The 26675-nt window shown below is 41.9% G+C and overlaps 1 long non-coding RNA gene across 1 annotated transcript in view; it reads left to right on the forward strand.

Moving 5' to 3' along the window:
* The first annotated feature begins 20134 nt into the window (after positions 1 to 20134).
* Positions 20135 to 26675, forward strand: part of LOC140641160 (uncharacterized) — a 198838-nt gene continuing 192297 nt past the window's right edge. Inside the window, exon 1 of the long non-coding RNA XR_012037669.1 lies at positions 20135 to 20473. This is a non-coding gene — a long non-coding RNA (uncharacterized lncRNA). The remainder of the gene's footprint in view (positions 20474 to 26675) is intronic.

The following is a 26675-nucleotide window of genomic DNA, read 5'->3' on the forward strand; positions in this document are numbered from 1 at the left end:
ACAAAAACAGGGACTGAATAGGTATTATGATGACACTAAATTCATCTTTCAATAGTAACTCTGAACATTATCCCATCAAAAGATGCAGGGTTTCAGAGTGGATAAAAAAGAGAGACCCATCTGTTTGCTGTCTACAAGAGACTTATTTTAGACCTAAGGACACCTACAGCCTGAAAATGAAAGGTTGGAGAGCCATTTACCATTCAAATGGTCCTCAAAAGAAAGCTGGGGTAGCAATCCTCATATCAGATAAATAAGTTTATCCCAAAGTCTGTAGTAAGAGATGAAGAGGGACACTATATCATGTTTAAAGGATCTATCCAACAAGAGGACCTAAAAATCATGAATATTTATGCCCCTAATGTGGGAGCTACCATGTATATCAGTCAATTAATAACCAAAGTAAAGACATACTTAGATAATAATACACCAATAGTAGGAGACTTCAACATTTCACTTTCAGCAAATGGCAGACCTTCTAAGCAGAACATCACCAAAGAAACAAGGGCTTTAAATGATACCCTGGACCAGATGGATTTCACAGATACACACAGAACTTTGCATCTGAACACAACTGAATGCACATTCTTCTCAAGCACACATGGAACTTTCTCCAGAATGGACCACATACTGGGTCACAAATCAGGTCTCAACTGATACTAAAAGATAGGGATTGTCCCCTGTATATTTTCAGACCACAATGCTTTGAAACTAGAACTCAATCGCAAGATGAATTTTCGAAGAAATCCAAACACATGGAGGTTAAAGAGCATCCTGCTAAAAGATGAATGGGTCAACCAGGAAATTAGAGAAGAATTAAAAAGATTCATGGAAACTAATGAAAATGAAGATACAACCACTCAAAATCTTTGGGATACAGAAAAAGCAGTCCTAAGAGGGAATACATCGCAATACAAGCCTCCCTCAAAAAATTGGAAAAAACTCAACTACACAAGCTAACCTCACACCTAAAGGAATTAGAGAAAGAACAGCAAGTAAAGCCTACACCAAGCTGACCAAGCAGAAAAAGAGAGATAATAAAGATTCAAGCAGAACTCAATGAAATAAAGACCAAAAGAACTGTGGAACAGATCAACAAAACCAGGAGTTGGTTCTTTGAAAGAATAAGATAGATAAACCATTAGCCAGCCTTATTAAAAAGAAAAAAGACTCAAATTAATAAAATCACGAATGAAAAAGGAGAGATCACCACCTATACCAAGGAAATACAAATGATTTTAAAAACGTATTATGAGCAGCTATATGCTAATAAATTAGGCAATCTAGAAGAAATGGACGCATTCTGGAAAACCACAAACCACCAAAAGTGGAACAGGAAGAAACAGAAAAACTAAACAGGCCAATAACCAGAGAGGAAATTGAATCAGTCATCAAAAACCTCCCAAGACAGAAAAGTCCAAGGCCAGATGGCTTCCCAGGGGAATTCTATCACACATTTAAAGAAGAAACCATACCTATTCTACTAAAGCTGTTCTGAAAGATAGAAAGGGACGGAATACTTTCAAACTGGTTTTATGAGGCCAGCATCACCTTAATTCCAAAACCAGACAAAGACCCCACCAAAAAAGGAGAATTATAGACCAATATCTCTGATGAACACAGATGCAAAAATTCTCAACAAGATACTAGCCAATAGGATCCAACAGTATATTAAGAAGATTATTCACCATGACCAAGTGGGATTTATCCTTGGGATGCAAGGCTGGTTCAACACTCATAAAGCAATCAGTATGATAGATCACATCAAGAGAAAAAACAAGAACCATATGATTCTCTCAATAGAAGCAGAGAAAGCATTTGACGAAATACAGCATCCATTCCTGATCACAACTCTTCCAAGTGTAGGGATAGAAGGAACATTCCTCAGCATCTTAAAAGCCATCTACGAAAAACCCACAGCAAATATCATTCTCAATGAGGAAACACTGAAAGCCTTTCCCCTAAGATCAGGAATACGACAGGGATGTCCACTCTCACCACTGGTATCCAACATAGTACTAGAAGTCCTAGCCTCAGCAATCAGGCAACAAAAAGAAATAATAGACATTCAAATTGCAAAGAAGAAGTCAAACTCTCCCTCTTCTCAGATGACATGATACTGTACATAGAAAACTCAAAAGACTCCACCCCAAGATTGCTAGCCCTCATACAGAAATTCAGCAATGTGGCAGGATACAAAATGAATGCCCAAAAATCAGTGGCATTTCTATCTACTCACAATGAGACTGAAGAAAGAGAAATTAAGGAGTCAATCCCATTTACAATTACACCCAAAAGCATAAGATACCTAGGGATAAACCTAATCAAAGACGTAAAGGATCTGTAACCTAAAAACTACAGAACACTTCTGAAAGAAACTGAGGAAGATCAAAGAGATGAAAAAGTATTCCTTGCTCATGGATTGGCAGAATTAATATTGTGAAAATATCAATGTTACCCAGGGCAATGTACACATTTAATGCAATCCCTATCAAAATACCATGGACTTTCTTCAGAGACTTGGAACAAATCATCCTAAGATTTGTGTGGAATCAGAAAAGACCCCTATTAGCCAGGGGAATATTGAAAAAGAAAACCGGAGCTGGGGGCATCACAATGCCGGATTTCAGGTTGTACTACAAAGCTGTGATCATCAAGAGAATGTGGTACTGGCACAAAAACAGACACATAGATCAATGGATGGAACAGAATAGAGAACCCAGAAATGGGCCCTCAACTCTATGGTCAACTAATATTCAACAAAGTAGGAAAGACTATCCCCTGGAAAAAGGACAGTCTGTTTAATAAATGGTGCTGGGAAAATTGGACAGCCATGTGCAGAAGAATGAAACTAGACCATTCTCTTACACCAGACACAAGATAAACTGAAAATGGATGAAAGATCTAAACGTGAGACAAAAATCCATCAGAATCCTAGAGGAGAACACAGGCAACACCCTTTTTGAACTTGGCCACAGCTACTTTTCGCAAGAGACATCTATGAAGGCAAAAGGAAACAAAAGCAAAAGTGAACTATTGGGACTTCATCAAGATAAGAAGCTTTTGCACAGCAAAGGATACAGTCAACAGAACTCAAAGACAACCTACAGAATGGGAGAAGATATTTGCAAATGACCTATCAGATAGAGGGCTAGTATTCAAGATCTATAGAGAACTTATTAAACTCAACAGCAAAGAAACAAACAATCCAATCATGAAGTGGGCAGAAGACATGAAGAGAAATCTCACAGAGGAAGACATAGACATGGCCAACATGCACATGAGAAAATGCTCTGCATCACTTGCCATCAGGGAAATACAAATCAAAACCACAATGAGATACCACCTCACACCAGTGAGAATGGGGAAAATTAACAAGACAGGAAACAACAAATGTTGGAGAGGATGCATAAAAGGGGAACCCTCTTGCACTGTTGGTGGGAATGTGAACTGGTGCAGCCACTCTGGAAAACAGTGGAGGTTCCTCAAGAAGTTAAAAATAGAGCTACCCTTCGACCCAGCAATTGCACTGCTGGGGATTTACCCCAAAGATACAGATGCAGTGAAACGCTGGGACACCTGCACCCCGATGTTTCTAGCAGCAATGTCCACAATAGCCAAACTGTGGAAGGAGCCTCGGTGTCCATTGAAAGATGAATGGATAAAGAAGATGTGGTAAAAAAAAAAAAAAGAAGAAGAAGAAGATGTGGTTTATGTATACAATGGAACATTACTCAGCCTAGAAACGTCAAATACCCACCATTTGCTTCCACGTGGATGGAACTGGAGGGTATTATGCTGAGTGAAGTACGTCAATCCGAGAAGGACAAACATTATATGTTCTCATCCATTTGGGGAATATAAATAATAGTGAAAGGGAATAAAGGGGAAAGGAGGAAAAATGAGTGGGAAATATGAAAGGGAGACAGAACATGAGAGACTCCTAACTCTGGGAAACGAACCAGGGGTGGTGGAAGGGGAGGAGGGCGGGGGTGGGGGTGACTGGGTGACGGGCACTGAGGTGGGCATTTGATGGGATGAGCACTAAGTGTTGTATGTTGGCAAATTGAACTCCAATAAAAAAATTAAAAAAAAAAAGTGAAAAAAATGAGAAAAAATTTCAATGGAGAGCATAACTAAAGCTTCACGGAAAGGAAATTTTATGTCTTTTGGATATTTATATTAATGAAAAAGAAACAGAATTAATTATGTTAATTATATAAATTAAGTATAAAGACATTTTGCGTTAGAGGCTGAGTCTACTTAAGTGACCAACTCTTGATCTAAGCTCAGGTCTTGATCTCAGGGTCATGAGTTCAAGTCTCGGTTGAGCTCCATGCTGGGCATGGTGCCTACTTAAAAAAAATGCTATTTCTTATTATACTACTAATAAACTAGTAGATTATCTAATGATTGATCACTTTTCCATTTCTGGAATCGTACAACTTCATCGCAATATCTGTTTTTTATATTGCTCCTTTAGTTTACTGATATTTTGTTTAGAATATTTGTGTATATATAAAACAGCCAATAATTTGTATTTTTAGAATATCTGTCACATTTCCGTGTTAGATTATCTTTGTCTCCTAAAATGAGTTGGGTTGTATTTCTTCTTTTTTCCCCTCAGTTTGTTTAATCTTATAGTTAGTATTACTGCTATTATTATTATTATCACTACCATTATAACTATTTGTATTAAATACAATGTTTTGTAGCACTTGCCTAAAAATTGGTCTAGGCTTGATGCTGTCCTCATGAGTAAGAATATTCACTACTCATTTAGTTTCTCACTTTCTTATTTTTTATTTCCTCTTAAATCTGTTTGGTCTTTTATGTTTTTCTAGAAATATGTGCAAATCATCTAAGTTTTCATATATTATAAAATATGTATTACCATATAAAGTTCATAATATGCTATTGTCTTTTTTAATCTATGCTCTGCCTATAGTTCTGTTTCACTTTGCATTTCTAATATTATTTATTTATGCCTACACTCTTCTCCTGGATTCATTTTGGCCAACATTTTTTAAAGGTAGGTTTTTCAAAGTACCAGCTTGGATTTTGTTGATCATTTTTATTATATGTTTGTATTTTATTTTATTTATTTCTGATCTTAATATATTATTCCTTTTACTTCATTTACATTTTTTTCTGATTTTCTTTGTCTAACTTCTGTCATTTATTTTTCTTCAAATATAAGTAATTATGGGTATAATTTTCTCTGTGAGCATCACAGTAGCTGTGGCTGCAGCTGTAAACCATAGTACTTTTTTTGAAACATTTGCCCTATTTGCCCTCTCTCATTCTCTCCTTCTCTCTCTCTCTCATTGTCACAAACACACCCCTAACATACAACCAGCAGTTCCTTATGGTTCAACCATAAAATGTACAAATGTATTACATCATCACAGAAAAATTTCTTAAGTTTGTACTGATATTAATCAAACTACTGAGTGCATCCAAAAGCCTTTTTAAGTTGGGGGTTAGGGCATATATCCTTCATATAGGCCCATGTTCTTTTTTTTTTTTTTAAGTTACACACATCTTAGTGGGCTTATTTATTTATTTATTTATTTATTTATTTATTTATGGTAATGTCTACCGAACATGGGGCTTGAACTCATGACCCTGAGATCAAGAATCGCATGATCTGGGATGCCTGGGTGGGTCAGCAGTTGAGCACCTGCCTTCAGCCCAGGGCGTGATCCCAAAGTCCCAGGATTGAGTCCCACACTGGGCTCCCTGCATGGAGCCTGCTTTTCTCTTTGCCTATGTCTCTGCCTCTCTCTGTGTTTCTCATGAATAAATAAAATCTTAAAAAAAATAATCACAAGCTCTAATGACTGAGCCAGGTAGACACCTGAAGCCCATGTCCTTTTACAATGATTTGATAGTGATAAAAATATTTCGTCTGCTTGCTCTGGTTTTGATTTTACTCTTGAAATTAATATATTGTTGTACTAATTTGGATTTTAGGTCAGTTTCTGATTTTATGAAAGAATATTCCATCATAGCATTCAATATTTATATCTTCTCGCTTTGCATTTCCTCTGTGGGTAGCCTAGAGTGAAGATTTAAACCATAGAAAAACCAGCAACAATTACTGGGCAGTCTCAATAAAAAGTAACATTCTAATCTCCTAGCAAGACCATAGAACCTCACAGAATCACATATCAACATTGCCAATATAAGAACTTATTTGGCTACCAAAACGTGTTATTTTTTAGAATGCCACTCAAAGGATTTGCAGGGAGTGTATTACATGTATATATTTCTTAATGTTATTTGCAAGAGTGACTTGGTGGCAGCAGACAGGGCACACTTACAACAGGGTGGCAGCTTTCTGACAGACTGATGAGATCATGATGACTTCTGTCCCCGCTCCAGGCACCTGCTAGCGTTTCCTGCTTGCTTGCTTTCTACCCGATGTTGGTAAATTTCTTTGCACCAGTAACATCGCTGTATTGATTAAACTTTAAGCCTCACAGCAGAATTATGCTTTTCTCAATTTTCTCAGTGTCTCAACTGATTTTCTTGGGATTTGAGATTTGGAAGAACATGCACATCTCCCTGGAAACACGACAGAGTTATTCCCACAAGGACACACTACTCTTATGTTTACCCTTCTGTGTATTCTCTCTCTTCTATACCTTTGACCTTCCTTCTGGGATCATCAGCTTTTTGTCCTGGGACAATTTTTCCAGGTTTCTCTAGTGACAAGCTACAGGCCATGAAAATGGCTTTATTCATCCTCATTCTTGAAATAGCACATTGGTTAGTATTCAATTCTAATTTGATAACTACTCTTTGTCAGCATTTTAAGGTGGATTACTGGTCCATCTTTGAACTTGCCCTGCTGTTGTTGGGAAATCAACTCCTCCTGTGTTGACTTCTCTGGCTGGAGAGTAACCTGCCCTGCCTTAGACAGAGTGAGGGGCTCGACACAGCTGTAGCCAAATTACTGTTTACCTTGGTTCAGGCCTCAGGAAAATGAGGAAAAATCCCTTGTATCCCTGACTGTTTATTTCAGTGTAAGGAGCTAATTGTAGGAGTCCAAAAGTTTGAATTCACTATTACATGCAAAATTCAAAGACTGTCATTACTTCAAGAAATGGAAGTAGTAAGCTTTAGATTCAGATGCTTATAAGAAATTCTATTATTATATTACTGTTTTTTAAAAAATTTTTTCTTAGAGCATGTGTGCTTGCAGTGTGGAGGAACAGAGGGAGAAGGAGAGAGAGAATCTTAAGCAGGCTCCACACTCATTCCAGACCCTGATGGTGGACTCAGTCTCATGATCCTGAGATTGTAACCTGAGCCAAAATTAAGAGTCCGTTGCTTAATGGACTGAGCCACCCACTCCCACTTTTTTTTTAAGTGGAGCCCAACATGGGGCTTGTTCTCACAACCCTGAGATCAAGACTCCAGCTGAGACCAATAGTCACTTGGAGCATCTGGGTGGCTCAGTCAGTTAAGTGTCTCTCTTTAGCTCAGGTCATGATCTCAGAGTCCTGGGATCGAGCCCCACATTGGGCTTTCTGCTCAGCAGGGAGTCTGCTTCTCCCTCTCCCTCTGCTCCTCCTTCTGCTTATGCTGCCTAGCTCTCTCTCTCTCATGAATAAATAAAATCTCTTTAAAAAAAAAGTTGCATAACTGACTGAGCCACCCAGTTGCCCTCATATTACTGTTTTTAATGATTATAGACACACATTTACCTATGTTAAAGTTTTATTTGTCTTCATTGCAGACTCCTATGTTCTTTATTTCTTCAGTCAGAGCACATAAAAGAAAAACTAGAATAAGATTTCTTTTAAAATCAGAGACAATACATAGCAGATGTTCTTAAATTTTTTGGTAAGTTATCATATTGTGTAAAATGTTCATTCAAAGTGTATTTGGTCCACTATGATACTGTGGCATAATAGATCTCAAAAAAGCTCCAACACTTGAATTCAATTATTAAAATACAAATTGACCAACAAGCTAATAAAACTTAACCTTTTCAAAGCAATTGCTCTAAGTATAAAGTAAATACCTACTATCTCACTACTTTAATCAATTAGCAAAGACTACATTTTAGATAAAGTATTCATTAAATCATAAGTTAATAACATTCCCTCCATTGGTTCAGCATATGTTGATTTTACTGTAACCCCACTACATTTCAAAATAAATCACTGCTTTCCAGGGAGTACATTTTGTATGTGTTAACATTTGATATTCTGCAAAATGTCCATTTACTCTATACCGTATTTTTCACAGTCACTAGAAAACAGTATTTGTCCCTCTTGGTAAGGGTGAAAAATTTTGTTTTCTTTCACTGTCTATTCATTTTTGAGGAGGAAAATTAAATTTTGTGTCTGTGGCAAGTTTAGTATTTATTTGCAGGATTGGCCCAGTATTGAAAATACTGGTATAAGTCTTCTGTCTTTTGAAGATATGAATGATTTTGAGCTATATAAGTGGTAATAATCTTTATTACTTATAGGACTATGGAAACAGAATCAAGTTATTGCTTTGAGATTATGAAATGGAATTTAATAGCATTAAATTGTTATTAACTAAAACCACATAGGGGGGCAGCCCCGGTGGCGCAGCGGTTTAGCGTTGCCTGCAGCCCAGGGCGTGATCCTGGAGACCCTGGATCGAGTCCCACGTCAGGCTCTCTGCATGGAGCCTGCTTCTCCTTCTGCCTGTGTCTCTGCCTCTCATTCTCTCTCTGTGTCTCTATGAATAAATAAAATCTTAAAAAAAAATAAAACCACATAGGGATCCCCACAGGGAGCCTACTTTACCTATGTCTCTGCCTCTCTCTGTGTCTCTCATGAATAAATAGATAAAATCTTAAAAAGAAAATAATGTTACCTTATCTTAGGTACTGCCCTAGGTCCTGGGGCATAGAGCAGTAGATAAAACAGACAATCCCTACCCTTATGAAATTTGTGGTCTGTCAAGGAAGGCAGGTAATGAACAAGTATTTTTTAATTTAATTAATTAAATTTTTTAATTAAATTAATTAATTAATTAATTAATTAATTAATTTGAGAGACTGTGAGTGAGTGAGAGAGAGAGAGCACCAATGGGGGGAGTGGCAGAAGGAGAGGAAGAAGCAGGCTCCCTTCTGAGCAGAGAGCTGGATGTGGGGCTCTATCCCAGGACCCCAGGATCATGACCTGAGCCAAAGACAGACACCTAACCAACTGAGCCATTTAGGTGCTCCTGAATTTGAATTTCTTGCTTAAGCTAGATATACAATTTGGTTGGCCAAGGGCATCTGTTCTACATTGTCTGATGGAGGCAACACTATCTTGTAATACTGCCCTTTCAACTGGGGTTATTTAGAATCCAACTTAATAGAGGAGGAGAGAGCTAGAAATCTTGAAATGGAATGAAATACTTCTGCCCCAAAGAGACATATGGCATTTTCACTCGTATTTCACATAGAGATCCTAATTTCAGTGGGCTGGAAAAGTATAGTCATCCAGTTAGCCAGAAGTAAGAGAAGAGAATATTGGCAAGCACTGGGAATGCTTCCCACAGACCACAAATCTGATGACCAAATATTCAGTTCATTCTTCCCACCATGTTATACACTCAACCTTTCCCAAGGGAGAGGATCTCCAATTCTCATTTAATCATGGCATGAAGATCAAAGTCCAGGATCTCTGAGTGGTGCAAAGTGTTCTTCTTATCAAAGCATAATGTGTGGTGGTTATAGATTCAGATGTGGTCACTGTTTATCCAAAGAACTCTGAAATTAAAGCATAATTTATCTCCTTCCATCCTATGCCCCTTACCCAATATACATGGGTAGGATGAAGATATGATAACAGCAATCAATAACCCCATTTATGGTGAGAAAAAATGAAGGCACACAGGCATCACTGTACATTTCATCTCAGAAATGTTCATTTCAGAAATTTACGGTGACTCCTGGCAGATATAGTGAGGGCCATGTAAACTGGGAGTGAGGATTGCTTCTTAATTAGACCCAGAGAATACTTTTAGAAGGAAATCTTTTGCTCATTGTACTCCGTGGCCCTTAGCTCTGTGCTCTTGGAGGGTCTTCTTTTTCTATTTTACTGCTTGGCCAAATCTGAAATGAACATTGTGGAATGTTCTGTTATTTTGATCAGATCATTTTCTGTGTGGGGGCATCCAGGTGACCAAGGGTCATTTTAGGTCTGAAATAGTAATAGGTTTCTGGTTCTTTTATTAGGACAGCTCTCTCAAAATATAATAGGGATCTTGTCTTTTTGATTCTATCAATCTCTATCAGTTGGGAACCATACTCTTCCTTGTTTTTAGGACAAGGTTCCCCAAACTGTTACATGGACAAGATTGGTCAAGCACATCCGTCTCTGTCTGCTTTGACTTAATGGAAGCCACTTTAAGTCTGTTGGCATTGGTGCAAGAGCCAGATCTTGCACACTTAGTCTTGAGCCTTTTTCTCAAGTGAAAAAAGTTGGAAATGAGGACTTTCACTTCTGGCCATGATGGAGAAACCCGGGCCAGATTTCACCTCCTGCTTTATACAACTAGAAAACTGGGGAACTACTGTTTTTAGACATTGAGTAGGAAGTACACAGGATCATGATCCCTGACAAAAAACAAATGAGCCTAGCTCTACGACGGCCTAGCTTTCTACCTGGAGGCACATTTGGAACTATGAAGTAGATAAAGATGCCAAAAAGAACTACAGTTGTCTCAATGAGTTGAGAAGGCAGATTTAAGAATTCAGGGTGTTCAAGTGGCTAGAAATTGTTGAAAAGAGATCCAGAGAGGAAAAATGCCACAGAAAGAAGCTCCAGAAATCTGACTATGAGTTCCCTGGGCTCTTTAGCTGACCAACAATCTGCTTGTGCATGGGATGAAATTCTGGAAGTTCAACTGAGGACAATTGGGAAGCCATGAACTGAAAAGTTCCCAGAACCCACTGAGGGCCACTGTGAAGAGTTTCCATTAACTGCTCAGTAGAGACCAAGGAGGGCCACATCTCAGTTGTAGGGCTACTGTTGACCCTAATAAAGCTTACAAACAAGAGTCAAAAGGATCAGACTAGACAGCAAGTAACTTAATTGTCCACTAGGACAAAGTTCAAACTCCTTAATGGATGACAACAAAATAAAGAATCTCAACAATATAAACTTCATGATATTCAGGATACAGAAAAAAAATTACTAGATACAAAACATTGGGAAGATAATAATTCGAAGAAAAATCAGCCAACAGAAACAGACCCAGACCCATATATATATATTAGACTCTGTGCCCAATGTAGGGCTTACACTCATGACCCCAAGATCAAGAGTTGCATGCTCTACCAACTGAGCCAGCCAAACTCTGCTTACATTTTGCAATATGTATAGGGAGAAGAATTTTGACGTTTACCTCATGTCATATACAAAAATTAACTTGAAATAATGCATCATTCACATAATCATGAATGGTAAAGTTGTAAACTTTCTAGAAGAATGTATAGATACAGACTTTTATGACTCTAGGGTAAGCAAAGTGTTTTTGTTTTTATAAACATCAAAAATATTTTATCATTATTAAAACAGGAACTATTTGAAAGACATCATTAGGAGGCTGAAAATAGGAACCACAGATTGAAAGGAAATATCCAATACATAAATAAAATACATATAAGAGTTCTGTATATATTTAGAATATATATAAAAAATATATTTAGAATATATATAAAATAAATTTATATATTTAGAATATATATAAAATAAATTTATATATAAGTATATATTTATATATAAAAATAAAATTTATATATTTTATATATAACATTAAAATATTAAAATTAAAAATATTTAAAAATAATATTTTATATATAATAATATAGATATATTTAGAATATATATAAAGAATCTTAGAACTCATAACAAGAAGACAAATAGCTCAATATAATATGAACCAGAGATTTGAATGGACACTTCACAAAAGAGCATATACAAATGGTCAGTAACGTGCTCGCTTCGGCAGCACATATACAAATGGTCAGTAAGTACATGAAACAACATTCAACATCATTAGGCATCAGAGAAATGCAAATTAAATTCATGATGAGATACCACTATACACAAATTTGGCTGCAATGAAAAGACTGAGAACCCCAAATGTTAATGATGTATGAAGAGTACCTGAAGCTATTATATATTGCTGGTGGGAAGATAAAATGATAATATGATATGATAAAACCATATTGGAAAACTCTTTGGCATTTTCTTATCAAGATAAACACACATCTTAAGACCCAGCGATTCTGATCTAGATGAAATACCGAAGGAAAATAACAATATGTGTCTATACAGAGGCTTGTATCTGATTATTCAAAGTAGCTTTACTTTTCATAGACAAAAACTGCATACGATCCAAATTTTCATCAGTATGGGTGGATAAAAAAATTATAGTAGTTCCCACAATGGTATAGGACTTAGCAGAAAACATAATGACTTTCTGATATGTGTAACAACATGGATGAATTTTTAAAATATTATGCTGGGTAAAAGAAGCCAGACACAAAGGAAAACATACTGTGTGAGTTTATTACATGAGATTCTAAGGAAACCATATTTAATCTATAGTGATAGAAAGCAGATCAGTTGCTGATTGGGGCTAGGGTAGAGAGAGATTGGGAAAGGGAGGTGAAAATGTTCTATATTTCTATTGGCTACATATAGTTGCCCAAAGTTATCAAACTGTGCCCTTATACCATTTGTATATGCTCTTTTGTGAAGTGTCCATTCAAATCTCTGGTTCATATTATATTGAGCTATTTGTCTTCTTGTTATGAGTTCTAAGATTCTTTATATATATTCCAAATGTATATATAATATGTATTATTATATATAAAATATTATTTTTAAATATTTTTACTTTTAATATTTTAATATATTATTATATATAAAATATATAAATTTTTATTTTATATATAAATTATATATAAATTTATACTTATATATAAATTTATTTTATATATATCCTAAATATATAAATTTATTTTATATATATTCTAAATGTATTTTTTATATATATTCTAAATATATACAGAACTCATATGTATTTTATGTATGTATTGGATATTTCCTTTCAATCTATGAATTTGATAGTTTGTAAATAAAGTTGATTTTTAAAAATACGATCATTTGTCTCTTAAAGACATTTTAAAAAAGATTTTATTTATTTATTTGAGAGAGAGATTGAGTGGGAGGGAGAGCAAGAGAGAATCTGAAGTAGACTATGCACTGAGTGCAGAGCCTAATGGGGAACTCCATGCAGGGCAATCAAGCCCTGCAAGATTAAGACTCTGAGATCATGACCTGAGCCAAAACTGAGAGTTGAATGTCTAACCAACTGAGCCACCCAGGCGCACCCCCCAAATTCTTAAGCTTAGCTTTTATTCTTCAAAGTCACATAACAGTGACCCGAATATTTCACAAGACCCTGAATATTTTGTCTTCTCTCTACTCTGTTCCACTTGGAAGCCAGCCAATTCTTTTATGGGCTCAACTTTTAAAGTTTTTTAATTTTTAAAATTTTACCTTGTCACATATGGCCTATGCTCGTCTTCCAGGGCTGTTATCACAAAATACCACCCACTGGGTAGCTTAAACTCCAGAAATGTGTTTTCTCACAGTTTCTGGAGGCTAGAAATCCAAGGTCAAGGTGCTGGCAGGATTGATTTCTTCTGAGACCCCTTGTCCAGATGGCTGTGTCCCCATCTGGTCTTTTCTCTGTGTGTTGGCCCTTGGTGTCTGTCTCTTTCATTCTCTTTTCTTATAAGGGACATCAGTCGTAATGGATCAGGGCCTCAACCTTATGATCTCATTTAGCCTTAATTACCTCCATAAAGGTCCTATTTCCAAATATAGTCACACTGGGCACAAGGGCTTTGACATTGGAATTTTGAAGTCCCTCATTTCAAGTCTGTGCAATTCTGCTCTCTGGCCCCCCCAAATTCATGTCCTTTTCATATGCAAAAACATTCACTTCCTCCTAGCAATCCCCCCAAATTCTGGTCATTCTAGCATCAGCTCCAGCTCCACAGTCTCAGCTTGATATCAAATTTAAACCAGGAGTGGGTGAGACTGGTGGCGAGATCCAGCCTGAGACAGAATTTCTTTCCAGCTGTGAATCTGACAACAGACAAGTTAGGTGCATCCAAACTGTAATGGTGGGTCAGGCATGGGACAGACATTCCCATTCCAAAAGGCAGAAAATGACAGGACAAAAGGGGTGACAGTTTCCAAGCAAGTCCCCTACTTAGCAAGATGAATTTCAATAGATCGACTCCCCACCCCCCTCCCGCCATTAGATCTGAAGGCTCAAGAATCCTCATTTTTGGCTCCATCCTCTCTGCTCTCCAAGCCCACTGAGGCATGATTGGGTGGCAGCACTGTCCTCTGAGGCTCTGTGTCATGGCCTTGCCTCTGGCCCCATGAAAATGACGAGATAGCCTTACCTTCTGAAAACAAGGAGGAGATGGCCCTGCCCCTAGGTCTGTGATGGCAGTGACAGCCCTGTGGTTTTTGAATCACCCTTGGGACAATTCTTTCTCTTTCATGGATGATCATGTAATGCATGTTGGCAGCCAGATAGCTCTATTGTCCCATCCTGTAGAATCCCAGAATTCCCATAGTCTTGCTTCGTTTCATCCTGCCTTTACCCCCTCTAGTCCATAGTGGTAGTGTCCCTGCTGGCATAATACTGTCTCTATGCCTCACTCCTGCCCAAATGGCTGCTTAAACTGATGAGTGCAACCTATGATCTCTTTATCAAATAATTTCCAACCACACCCTTGGTGTTCTCTCTAGGACATGCTTTCTCTCTTTCTTTCTCTTTTCTTCTTTTCTTCCTTCCTTCCTCCCCTCCTATCTCGTTCCTCTCCCTCCTTACCTCCCATCCTTCTTCCTTCCATCTCCCCCCCCCCTGCCATCTCCTCCCCTTCACCTGTCCTCTTACCCTCCCTTCCTTCCTTCCTGCAATATGCATTGGCTGAACACTTTCTAAATCTTTGACTTCTGGTTCCTTTTTGCTTGGTAATGAATTTCTCCTTCTTCTCCCCCATTTTACTATAAACAATTTCTTCTAAGGAAATAGGTTTGCACCTTCAAGTCCCCTCAGCTAAATATCCAAGTTCATCATCTTTAATTTCTACTTTCCAGAAAACATAGAACAGAATTTGGTCAAGCTCTTTGCCACTTAGCTGGCACTCTGGCTAGGTCTTTAAAAGACCATTCCACCATTCTCTCAAGACTGCTGCTTCAAGGTGGTGGAGAATATGGTCATACCAGTGAACTCTACGAGCATGGGCCCATTGCCTCACTTCATTTGCTGTAAAGTGAGTTCCTTGATCTGAAGCAGTGCCATGTGGAATATACCATGACAGTGGATAAGGCATTATGTATGTTCCCAGATGGTAGTTTTGGCAGAAGCACTGCATGCAGGGAAGACAAATCCATATCCAGAGTCTGTTTTCCAGTATGAAGGACATGTTGCTCTGTCATGATGGAAGTGGTCCAATGTAATCTGCCTGCCACTAGATAGCTGGCTGGTCATCCAGGGCAGTGGTATCGTACTAGAGACTCAGTTTTGTTCTCACTGCTGGCAGACTGAGCACTCAGCAAGGGCCATAGTCTGGTCAGTCTTGGTGAGTGGAAATCCATGTTGCTGAATCTATGCATAACCATCTCTGCCATCATGTCCACTTTGTTCCTGAGACCACCAGATGATGAGGTGGTTAGTGGGAAGAGAGGCTAACTAGTATCCAAAGAACAGATCACCTTCTCTAGTTAGTTGTTCAAACCTTCTCTGCTGAGGTAACTCTTTGTTGAACATTCCCATGGTATACAAATATCTTCACACTGTCTGCCCTTTCGGAGAGGTCTATTCATATAACTCTTTGCCAAACTTGTCACCAATTTTCCACCACTGCTTATTCATTGGTCCATAGTCTGTCCCCAAGTTATTGCAGGTAACAACGTTACCACATATTTTTCCACTGTTTTTATAACTTTCATGATCAGTTTCCCCCATTACCCACAGAACAACTAGTTAAGCCAGCCCCACCTATTTTGGGATTTTGTTACAACTTTATGCCATTCCCCGTGGGGAGGCTCCACATGTGGCTTCAGGATGAGAGTTGGAAAACGTCGTGGGGAAGTGTGATCCTCTGTGTACTCAAAATTAGAGAAACTTTGGATATTGGTATACTTGAGTATTATCTACCTTAAGAGCATAGGGTTAGACATTAACATTTGTTGCTTCCTTTTGATCACTCAAAACTTATGCAACCCTGTAACTAGAGTGCCAGCAAAAGCAATGGCAAGCCTAATATACTTGATCTTGATTGTTGAACAATATGGGTTTGAAATGCTGTGGACATGAGTTAAACTCTTTATGTTCTGTGTTGGTGCCATGTATGATGCTGGGCCTGAAGATAGCAGGCAGGCCTTTTGGAAGGAAAGATGGGCATTTTCACGGTCAGTTTTCTGTGTTAACTTGGTTAGGCTGTTGTCCCTAGTCATCGAATCTGGGGCTTTGAAGATACTTTGTATATGTGACTGAAGTCTATAATCAGTTTCAGTAGTGAGGATTATCCTCGATCATCTGGGTGGGCCTGATCCAATCAATTAGAAGGTAGAACTCAGACTACCTAGATAAAGAAATTGCACCTCTGGACTGTAGCTTTACGTCGTGCCTGAGAGGTCCAGCCTGCCCTGCCCTTCCTGATGGCTTGCCTTACAGATTTTGGACTTGTCTCACCAGCTTTCAGTATAAGCTACTTCTTTGTGATAATTCTCTCTCTCTCTCTCTCTCTCCTTAATATATGTCTCCTACAGGTTCTGTCTCCGTGGTGGAACCCTGACTGATACAGACACATCGTGAGAAAGAATAGGGACACACTGGAACCCACAAGGACAAAGGAGAGCCTGTCTTAATCTCTAACCACCTCCACCTCCACCTCCAAACCTCCACTCTGATGCTGCTGCTGACCTCCACCCTGATGCTGGTGCGTAGGAAAAGCTGGCACCCTCTGTTTTGGAGCTAGCATGCACTTCGTTCAGGAGCTAGAGAAGCAGCAGGATCTAGCCGGAACTGCTACAGACCTAGTTGCTTTGTCATGCTGACAAGGTGAGCCAACAGATCCATGACAAAGCACGTGAGCTCCAACATCACCTGACTTGGCATTGACCTTCCCAGTACAAACATGGCCGCTGCTTCCCTTCTACCTTCCAAACCCTGTGCACTTTTTTCCTGTGCCCCATCCTAGCCCAGAACCATACTGAGAAGCGGATTCTGGGAAGCACTGTTTCAGCTTAGCTAGGTTGACACAGTACAAAACCACCACTACCACCAGGTATCTTGGCGGGGGCAGGGGGACAGGGGTTTCTTAGAAGCCTCCATATGATTTTATATCTCATTGGCCAGAATCTGCAGGCCACATCTGACTGCATGTCTAAAAATCAAGGATTCTCTTCTCAAGAAAGGGAGATGGATACCAGGGTCAATGACTAATAGTCTCTGTCGCAGAACTACTCTTAACAGGACCTAGCTCCTACCTCCTAGAGTTTAATTTTTAGAAAGGGAAAGACCTTGGACCAACCTCGACTGAGCTTAGAATTTCCAGTTAAATGGAAATACTTCCCCTTCATAATCCCTAGGAAAACTTCACCGAGTGTTTTTATGTTTAAAGAACTTTTCATAGGTCAAAGTATTATCCTCACAACATCAGTGAACGACTATAAGCAGGCAATCCTTTACCCTGGGTGTCAGAGTGTGCCATAGATCAGCAGCAGGAGTTTTTAAAGGCCTTTCGAGGGAATGTTTTCTTCCCCTGGAAGAAGAAAAGATGGGATCAGGGACCAGGGGCCTCCCATGTATATCTGCTTTTAGTACAATGAAAAAGACACCCATTTAGATAATGGATTTACAGAGATGGAATAGATTTTCTTTAAATACCTCTTAGTACAAATTCAACCAAATCAACTACAGCTCATATTTGTGCGGTGATAATAATATGTAGTATCTACTGAGCTTCATCAAAGGCCAGGTACTGGTCTAAGGAAGTTAGATAGATTGTCTCATTTATTCTCATGAGAACCACGTGCTAGCACTATTTTCCATATTTTACAAAGAACCAAAGTGCAAATGGATAAAATCCATTCAGCAAGATTATATAAACAGCCAGGATCAACCCAGGGACATGGGGTTCCAGGTCCTCTCTCTTGCTTTTTGCCTGATGCACCTTTGCATCCTTACTTATCCCAGAAACAGGACATCCAGGACCTCCTCTTTCCTAGGGCAGGAATGTGAATACAGGGGAAAAAGCATTTCAATGACAAGGATCTACACCAAAAGGGAGTTTTTTTGCTGAGCCCATAGATAACTGGGGAGTTCAATGATTAGAAGCTCCTTTCTCGGATCATTCTCCTTAAATTCAGTTAAATAAATAGTAACTTCTTACTATATTGGCATCAGTTCTCATAGAAAAATCTGGAAACTGAATAATGAAGGACGGGAAGGGTGGGGTAGAGGTGGGGGAGCTTAGCACTTCTACTGCGGACCTGCAGGAGTGCCCTTGGGTGGTCTGCAGGCTTCCTCCCACACCTACTGGACAGAGGCTTCCCCCCTAAGTTCTAGAGGAAGCTGGGGGCGCGGGGGGGGGTACCCTGGGACTTTGCACAGCACAGGGGCTCAATAGCTAGTTCAGCAAGGAGTACTTGAAGGAAGAGGGTTGGGAGCACAGTATTAGCGTCAGGACCTTCTCGACTGCGGCAGTCCGCTCCATTTTAGGTTGAAGGTACCCCTGGGACGACAGATGTTGTTTACTCCAGTTACCCGGATCCCCTGGGACCAGGAGCCCACCCGCAGCACCGTAACTAGCTGGTTTCCTTTGCAGGGTTGGTGTGGGATTGGACACGGAGCCGGGGTGCGTGGATATGCTGACAGACGCCCTGGCGACCCCCAGTTAAGGAGGAATTGGAGGGCAGAGGATGTGAGTTTTCGATGCTCTTGAAATGGCTTCATACCTCTTTTTTTTTCTTTTTTTTTTTTTTTTGGGCAACGTGCCTGGCAGACAAAACCCCCACCAGGTCGAGTGTTGCAGAAGATGTGAAACGAGCCCGAAGCCCATAAACCTATGGAGAATTCTGTTTCCATTTGCAGGCATCTGGGAACAAAAGGTCCCAGCACGACAGACTGCCCCGCGGTCCCCGCGTCTCGGAACCCTCCCCGCAGCGCTCCCCACCTCTCTTTTCATTTGAAACGTGGCAGTGGCACGTGCGAAGGCCGGACCGAACGGCAGCCCCGAAAGCCGAGGGCCAGCGACGCCCGAGCCGTCCGAGAAGGCGGGAGACTCCGGGCCGGAGCTGGAGGGCGCTCCCGGCTCCGCGGGCTCCCGGCGCGGCCCGCGCCCCCCCGCAGCGGCTGGAGCTGGGCTATAAATAGCGCGGGGCGGGCGGGGCGGGGCGGGCGGGGGGAGGCTCCCGGCCCTCGGCTCCGCGGGGAAGCCGGCGCCGCGGGCCGCGTGAACCCCCGGCCGCCTCGTCCGTGCCGCCTCCCCCTCTGCCCCCGAGCTCGGGGTAACACCCGGGACTCGGCCTAGAGGCAGACGCGCGCACCCGCACCCGCACCCGCACCCGCACCCGCAGGCGCGCACACGGGTGTTTGGTCCGTGTATCCCCCTACCCACTCCCCTCCTTCCTTCGAACGGCTTCAATCCAAACCTTAAAATTAAAGCCATCCCCAAATTTGGTCTTGGGGATCTTGCTGGCTGTCGGATTTCGGTGCAGCGTTCCCTCCCCCGCGCTGCTGCTGCTGCCGCTTAAGGACAGTTACTTGCCCCGGGAGGGAACGGTCAAGTGGAAGCTGTGTGTGGGCGTGCGTGTGTGTGCGCGCGTGTATGCGCGTGTGGCTTATTTGGGGCACATGCACACCCCGCCGTAGCCTCCGGATCGGCAGTCCCGCCGCCGGGGCTTGTCCCTGCCAGCCAAGGACTCCACAAGGAGGGAGTCCCCGGTCCCCGGCAGGGCAGCCTGCGAGCGGCTTCGGTGCTGGGCACGCTCGGGGCGGAGGAAGCCCGGCGAGGAGCGGGGTCCTCCCACGGAGGGGCCGGAGCTGCCCCCCGCCGCGCCCCCCGCCCGGCCCCCGCGCCCCCAGACCGCCCCCCCCGCCCGTGCTCTGCGCACCCGACTCCGGGAGGCGGAGGGAGGGGCGCGGCGCCCTCCCGGGCCGCGAGCGGTCACGGAATCTGACACCCGGACAGGCAGCTGGTCCCCGGCCAGGACGCCCCGCGCCTTCTCAAATGGAAACAGTCTCTCCCAGGGAACCTGCCCGAATTCCCGGTGGAATCTCACCTGGGCTTTGGCTCCTGGCGCATTTCACCCAGGTCGCATCTACCATCACTTCGAGGCAAGGAAGGCCCCCGATGGAGCGGGGCTCTTGGTGGCCGAACAAGGTAAGCTCTCGACTAAGGTGACATTGACTGGGGGGGGGGGGGGGGGAGACTGCTCGGATTTAATGGGGACCACCCTCTCCCAGGCAGGATGGTGAAGTTAAGTTTGTCTTGGGCTGCCACTCCTCCCCTTCCCCCCTTCCGGGCCTCTTTCTGCTTTACCTTTCCCCCACCCCTACTCCTGCCTTAAAAAGAGAATAATTCCCGCGGGGGTAGGTGGTGGTGGAGGGACTCCCTTACGTTTTTATTTTCAGCATTTTTGTGTCCTACACTAGACGCCAGGGCCTCAGTGCCACCGGAAATCTCCCATCTCCCTTCCACTTCTAACCTTTTCTCTGTCCTTTTACCCTTGCCTCTTACTTCTCCGCTCCCCACTTCCCTTATCCAACCTACTTTTATTTCTTTGCCATCCCCCAATTCTGACTTCTCTTTCTTCCCTTGGAAAATATGCACCAAAATAAAGGGAGAGAAGGAGAATGTTGTGATTCTGTGTGTAACGCAATGCTGGGGTTGTAGGGTGTATGGATTGATGGCTCATGAATCATTTATTCCTGAAGCATTGTTGAGCCTTTGCTCTGTGCTGATATTCAGCTTCTTCATGTGCGGGATGACCAGGCCATTTTTTGGGGGGAAATAAGCAGCATCCCCCTAAACTTTTCCCCAAGTACTTTCCACTTTCCTCCAGGCTGTGGGAAGGGGCATCTATAGGACCAGGGAAATGTAGAACCCCTTGGAGAAGAGGAAGCTCATTAGGGCCAGACTGCTTTGGTGCCTTGTGCTGGGTGGTCATGGAGTAGTGACAATGACATTCACACATGAATCATAGTGATGGACATTTATGGAGCACTCGCTGTGTCTATGGTGTTTTCTAAGAACTTTGCAAGTATTAACTCATTTGAGCCTCACAAGGAGCTCATGGAGCAAGGATTACTATGATCTCTTTTGTACATGTGCAACTCAGGAACAGATGATTTCAGGGATGTGTTCATGATCACACAGCTGGTAGTAGGGAGCTGAGATTGCAACGTAGAGCGCCTGCGTCTGACTGTGGAACACAACTCTGAATGTGTTCACAGACTTACCTAGCAAGCAAAGTTCCTTGGAGTTTTTATTTTAGTTGAGGGAGACAGACAGACAATATATCAGGTAACAAAGTAGATAATTTTAGGAAATAACAGATACCCCAAAGGAAAGGGAATAGAGTGATGTCCTGGGGACTGGTTGGTTGCACGTGGAGGGTGGCTAGGGAAATTCTCTGTGGGTGGCTTTTGGATATTCAGATCTCAAAGCATTGAGGAGAGGACATAAATGGCCAGGGAGCATAGGAAGTGACAAACATTACCTTTAGTAATCAGGCAAATGCCAGTCAAGGCCACGTTGAGATATCTTGTATGTGTTCTCTGTTAAACACTTGCAAGACTTTCTCACAGGTATAAGCCTGGAAGCAAATTGAACTGTTTGATCACAAGTATATGGATATTCAAATTAGGATATAATGCTAAACTGTTTTCTGAAGTCTTTGTACCAATTCATTCTCCCACCAGTGATTCTGGAAAGTCCCGTGAAGCCACATCCTGTTTGAGCACTTAATAATGTTAGACTTTTTAATTTGGGGCCAACCAAATGGATACAAAAGGATATCTCAGTGTGGCCTAACGATGAAAACCTGGCATGAACTCCAGCATCCATACTGAAGAGTGGATGAATGTTGTGATATTGTCACATGGTTGAATATTATACAGTAGTCAACAATGAATAAAGCAAATGACATTACAATATGATTAGATTTTAGCAATATATGATTAAATGAAAATTAAGTCTCAAAGATTACATATAGTATGATAATCTTTTATGACATTAAATACTACTGAAATAAAAAACCCTAAATGTTTAAGACTACGTATGCACTTGACCCTTCAACAACATGGGGGGTTGGGGCATCGAAATCCATGAATAATTTTGAGTCCCCCAAAATGTATACTAATAGCCTACTGTTGACCTTCATCCTGCACATGAAGAAGCCTTACTGATAACATAAACTGTTGATTAACACACATTTTCTGTGTTATATGTAATATATACTGTATTTTTATAATACCCTTTTCTTAGTATTTTTGGAGTTCCTAGGCTTTATGGTTCATCTCTGAGTTTTTTCAAATTGTTGAACATCTCCAAAAGTTTTTCCAACACATTTATTGAAAATAATGCACGTATAAGCAGACCTATGCAGTTCAAACTCATGTTGTTTAAAGGTCAAATATATGTATAGAACGTTATAGAAATAGGAAAGCAAGAGGTTGAGGAATGTGGGATCTGTGCTTATGCCTCCATCCAGTGGTGAGAAGCTGGGGGACCATATGGTTAGTTAGAACCAAGTCATTGGCAAGGTCCCAGCTGTGTTTTGGCTTAGGTTCAGGTATGCTTATTTCATTATTAAGAATAACTAGTAAGTAATGATGTGTGACAGGGAATGCATGGGCTAATGATGACAGTAGGTGCTAAACCAAATAGTAAGACTAATCCTGTTCTATGTACTGTGATCCAAAGTGGCAGGTAGGAAAGAACACAAGTAGATATCTCAAGTTAGAGGGCAGGGAGCTTGATGTTTTGAAGGACAAGAAAAATGGTCAGAGGCAGGGTGGGCCAGCAAGTAGGTCATGCAGGACCTTGGAGGTCAAGGTAGAGAATGAAGGTTTTGAGCAGAAAGATGAAATTATTGGGTTTAAGATTCTTAAAGGCCACTCTGGGGGCACCTGGGTGGCTTAGTCGGTTAAACATCCGACTCTTGATCTCAGCTCAGGTCTTGATCTCAGCGTCATGGGTTCAAGCCCTTCACTGGGCTACAAAATTAAAGAAAAAAAGAGGCCACTCTGGATGCTATGTGTAGAACAGACTGGGATCATCAACTGGGAGGCCACTGCAGTAGTAGAGAGAGGATGGTGGTGGGCGTGTGACTGTGTTTCTGCAGATTGTGTACTCCCTGATGCACCAATCTTAGGGTCAAGTGGAGGTTGTTGTTTAGCCTGGGCTATGCTTGCCAGTGAATAGTTTAGTGCCAGGCCCATGAAGGCCTGGAGAAGGGCACCTTTTCAAATGTGTACATTGGGCTCTGTAGGCCAGAAACAGCCCAGTGATGGATCAGGGTGGTGAGAATGAACTTGAAGAGAAGTGAGTATCTTCAGGACCTATTTTGGAGGTGAAATGGATAGAACTATTGATGGATTGGATGTAGGGGTTTGAAAGGGATGAAGAGGAGTCAAAGGTAACGATTTTTGTTTGATGGGGAGGATATTGATGCTGTTTACAGAGAAGAGGAAGAACAGAGAAGACAAGAAAATCATATTATAGAGTGGTTATTTTTGAAATGCTGTTAGAGGGCCCAGTAAAAATGTCTGATGGGGAAACTGGGTGTGGGTCTGAAGCTTGAGGGGGAATTTGGGGAAATGGACGTAAAAATGGGAACTATAAGACTGCATGCGGTAGAGTGCAAGTTCCTCCACTCGGTTGTCAATGTCACACTGAATTCTTTCAGGGCAGAGATATTTTGTCTTTCTTACCCCTGGCAGAGTGTAAAGTAAAATAGATTATCGATAAATACGGGTTGACCAGTTGATAGAGCAGATTAACATTTAAAGTGTGAAGAAATAGAGGGGACACATTCTAGGGACTGGGCCCTGCCAATATCTAAATGTGGAGGCTGTGTGGTTTTCACTCCTCTTGAGGGGGAAGCAATTCTGATGGTGCCAGTCCATCAGGAGGACGTGACCCAATGGTCTTGGGACCAGTGTCACATATGGGTGCCCAGAGTGACTCAGAGCAGCCAGAAATGATGAGGATTGAAGAGTGAAGACACAGAATGGCCAGGAGAGCCCTGACGGTCAGAGAAGGGCCATGAGGGGGCATGAACTACACAGAGCAACTCAGTCCAGCATGCGGCAGGCCTGTGGGCACCGGGATGGAGTGAAACCAGGAAGAGGAGAGAGGACCAGGGCTTGAATGAAAGGATCCGAAGCAGTTGGTACAAATGAAGGCCAGTGAATTGCAGGCATATTTGATAATCACCAGGTTACTGCTTGGGCCTGGCCACCACATGCCTACCACCCCATTCCCACGGGACCACGGGTTCTGTTGTCCTTCATGGCATCCCGTGCCAGATATCCCTGCTAGGCTTCCCCTGCAGGACTTGCCTTCCCAGGACCCTCCCGGTGCCATGCCTGAGGAGCTGGCCCTGCCCTACTGCATTTGGGCCTGACAAGGTCCTCCCATGTCACCACATCCCGTCACTCTGCTGACACCGAGTTTCCCAGCCACCATGTCATTGCAGTTCACATCTTGCTTGTCTGTCCCCTCTCCTCAAGTGGCCACCCCTCATCCCTACTCACTGTCCCATCTGTAGCACCAGCACAGTGCCTAGCTTATAGTATGTGTGCAGATTGCAGAAGGAAGATACCAAGGAGGAGGAAAGACTCTTGCTTGGCTGATCAAGATGAGACCATCTCATTCTCACTGAAGATGAAAGCACAGGGACCTCTCTTTGCTCAGACAGCTAGGTTCAGTATTGCTGAAGATTGTAGGGCTTTGGAGAAAGAACAGAGCATATAGTGTGGGTAGGCCACTGAACCTCTGAGATGCTCCATTTCTTTATCTATAAAATGTGGATAGGAACAAAACCTTCTGTCTTTTGCTATTGTGAGTTAGGTTTTGTTTTTGTTTTTGTTTTTTAAAGAGTGAGAGAGCGAGCGCGTGTGCAAGTGAGTGGGGGGAGCAGCAGGGAGTGAGGGAGAGAGAGAATCTTGAGCAGGCTCCATGCTTGGTGCAGAGCTGGACATGCGGCTCCATCTCACAATCCTGAGATCGAGCCCTGAGCCAAAATCAAGAGTCACATGCTCAACTGACTGAGCCAGGTGCCAGGTGCCAGGTGCCCCTGGCATTGTGAGTTTTACATTAGATAATGAGGTAAAGCTTCTTAGCATAATGCCTGCATGGGATTTGGGTCTAAAGTTTAACTATCATGATCTTCCAGGATGTTTCATTATCAATGCCTCTTTTTTTTTTGTCTGACTTCAAGGAATGCTTCTAATTTTGAGCATTTAGACTCCTTATCCAGAGGAGCCAGGGCTCTGGCAGCGAGGTAGTAGCCATGTGTGGCAGATAGGGAGTTGGGCATGTGGGCACCTGCAGCTTCTCTTTCACACATTACGCCACACGGTTTTCTACTGCACATAATTCACGGCCAGCCAGGAGTCTGGATAACAGTGAGGATTCAGAATTTATTCATTGAGCATTCCATAAACTGTGATTGAATGTCTTCCTATGTAAATGGAGACACAATGATGACTAACACACTGTCTCTGCTTTCAAGGAAATCGAAGTCTAGTTAGGGAGGCAGATAAATAGACGATGAGAATCTGCACATTCATTGGATCACTTTTGATGTAGGCCCTCAACCCCAAAACCCCTCCTCTCCTACATCCCCCCACTAGTGCTGGGAAGCATGGTGTGAACTTGGCACTAGCAAGGGTCCCTTTTGTCTGTCCGTGTATTTACAATGCACAAATCATGTTCTCTTTGAGTTATTTCATGTGATTTTGATATCAGTTTTATGAAATATGTAGAGCTTACTGTTCTCATTTTATGAATGAAATCTTGGACTCCAGTGAGTAGCTTCTTTTAAGTAAGGCAGAGTGGCTTATGTGGGACACTGCCATAACCTGTCTTCCAGCCTCTTCCATCATCCTTCTGTTGTTCTCATTTAGGAGTCTGGCTCACCACCTTTGGGGGCTGGGGTTTAGTTTTGGTTCTGGGTTCACACCCTCAGATTGGATGGCCAAGTTTAGTTTCCCTATTGGGACCTTTGCTCTCTGGAGACTGAAGCTGACAACTCATCCCATGCTGGAGGCTTTGTGCAACTCTTCTGATCTCCAGGCTGCCATCTTAGTACTGGCCAGGAGCGTCATGATGGTGATGGTGATGGTCATGATGATTCCTTTGAGAGAAGGGATCAGTGATAGAAGCTAATGAGTTATGCTTGAGCAGCTGGGAAATGGAGGAAGTGGAAGAAGAATCTTTTCATTTCTCAGTAACATTGTTGGACTATTCTCTTGGCTGGTGAAAGAATGTACAAATCACTTTAGCCTCCTTACAAATGGAGAAGTATTTATACTTTAACAGAGAGGTTTTAGCGACAGGGGTTTGCTTATGAAAC

Source organism: Canis lupus, chromosome 10 (assembly GCF_048164855.1).
Source record: "Canis lupus baileyi chromosome 10, mCanLup2.hap1, whole genome shotgun sequence".
NCBI classification, from domain to species: Eukaryota; Metazoa; Chordata; class Mammalia; order Carnivora; family Canidae; genus Canis; species Canis lupus.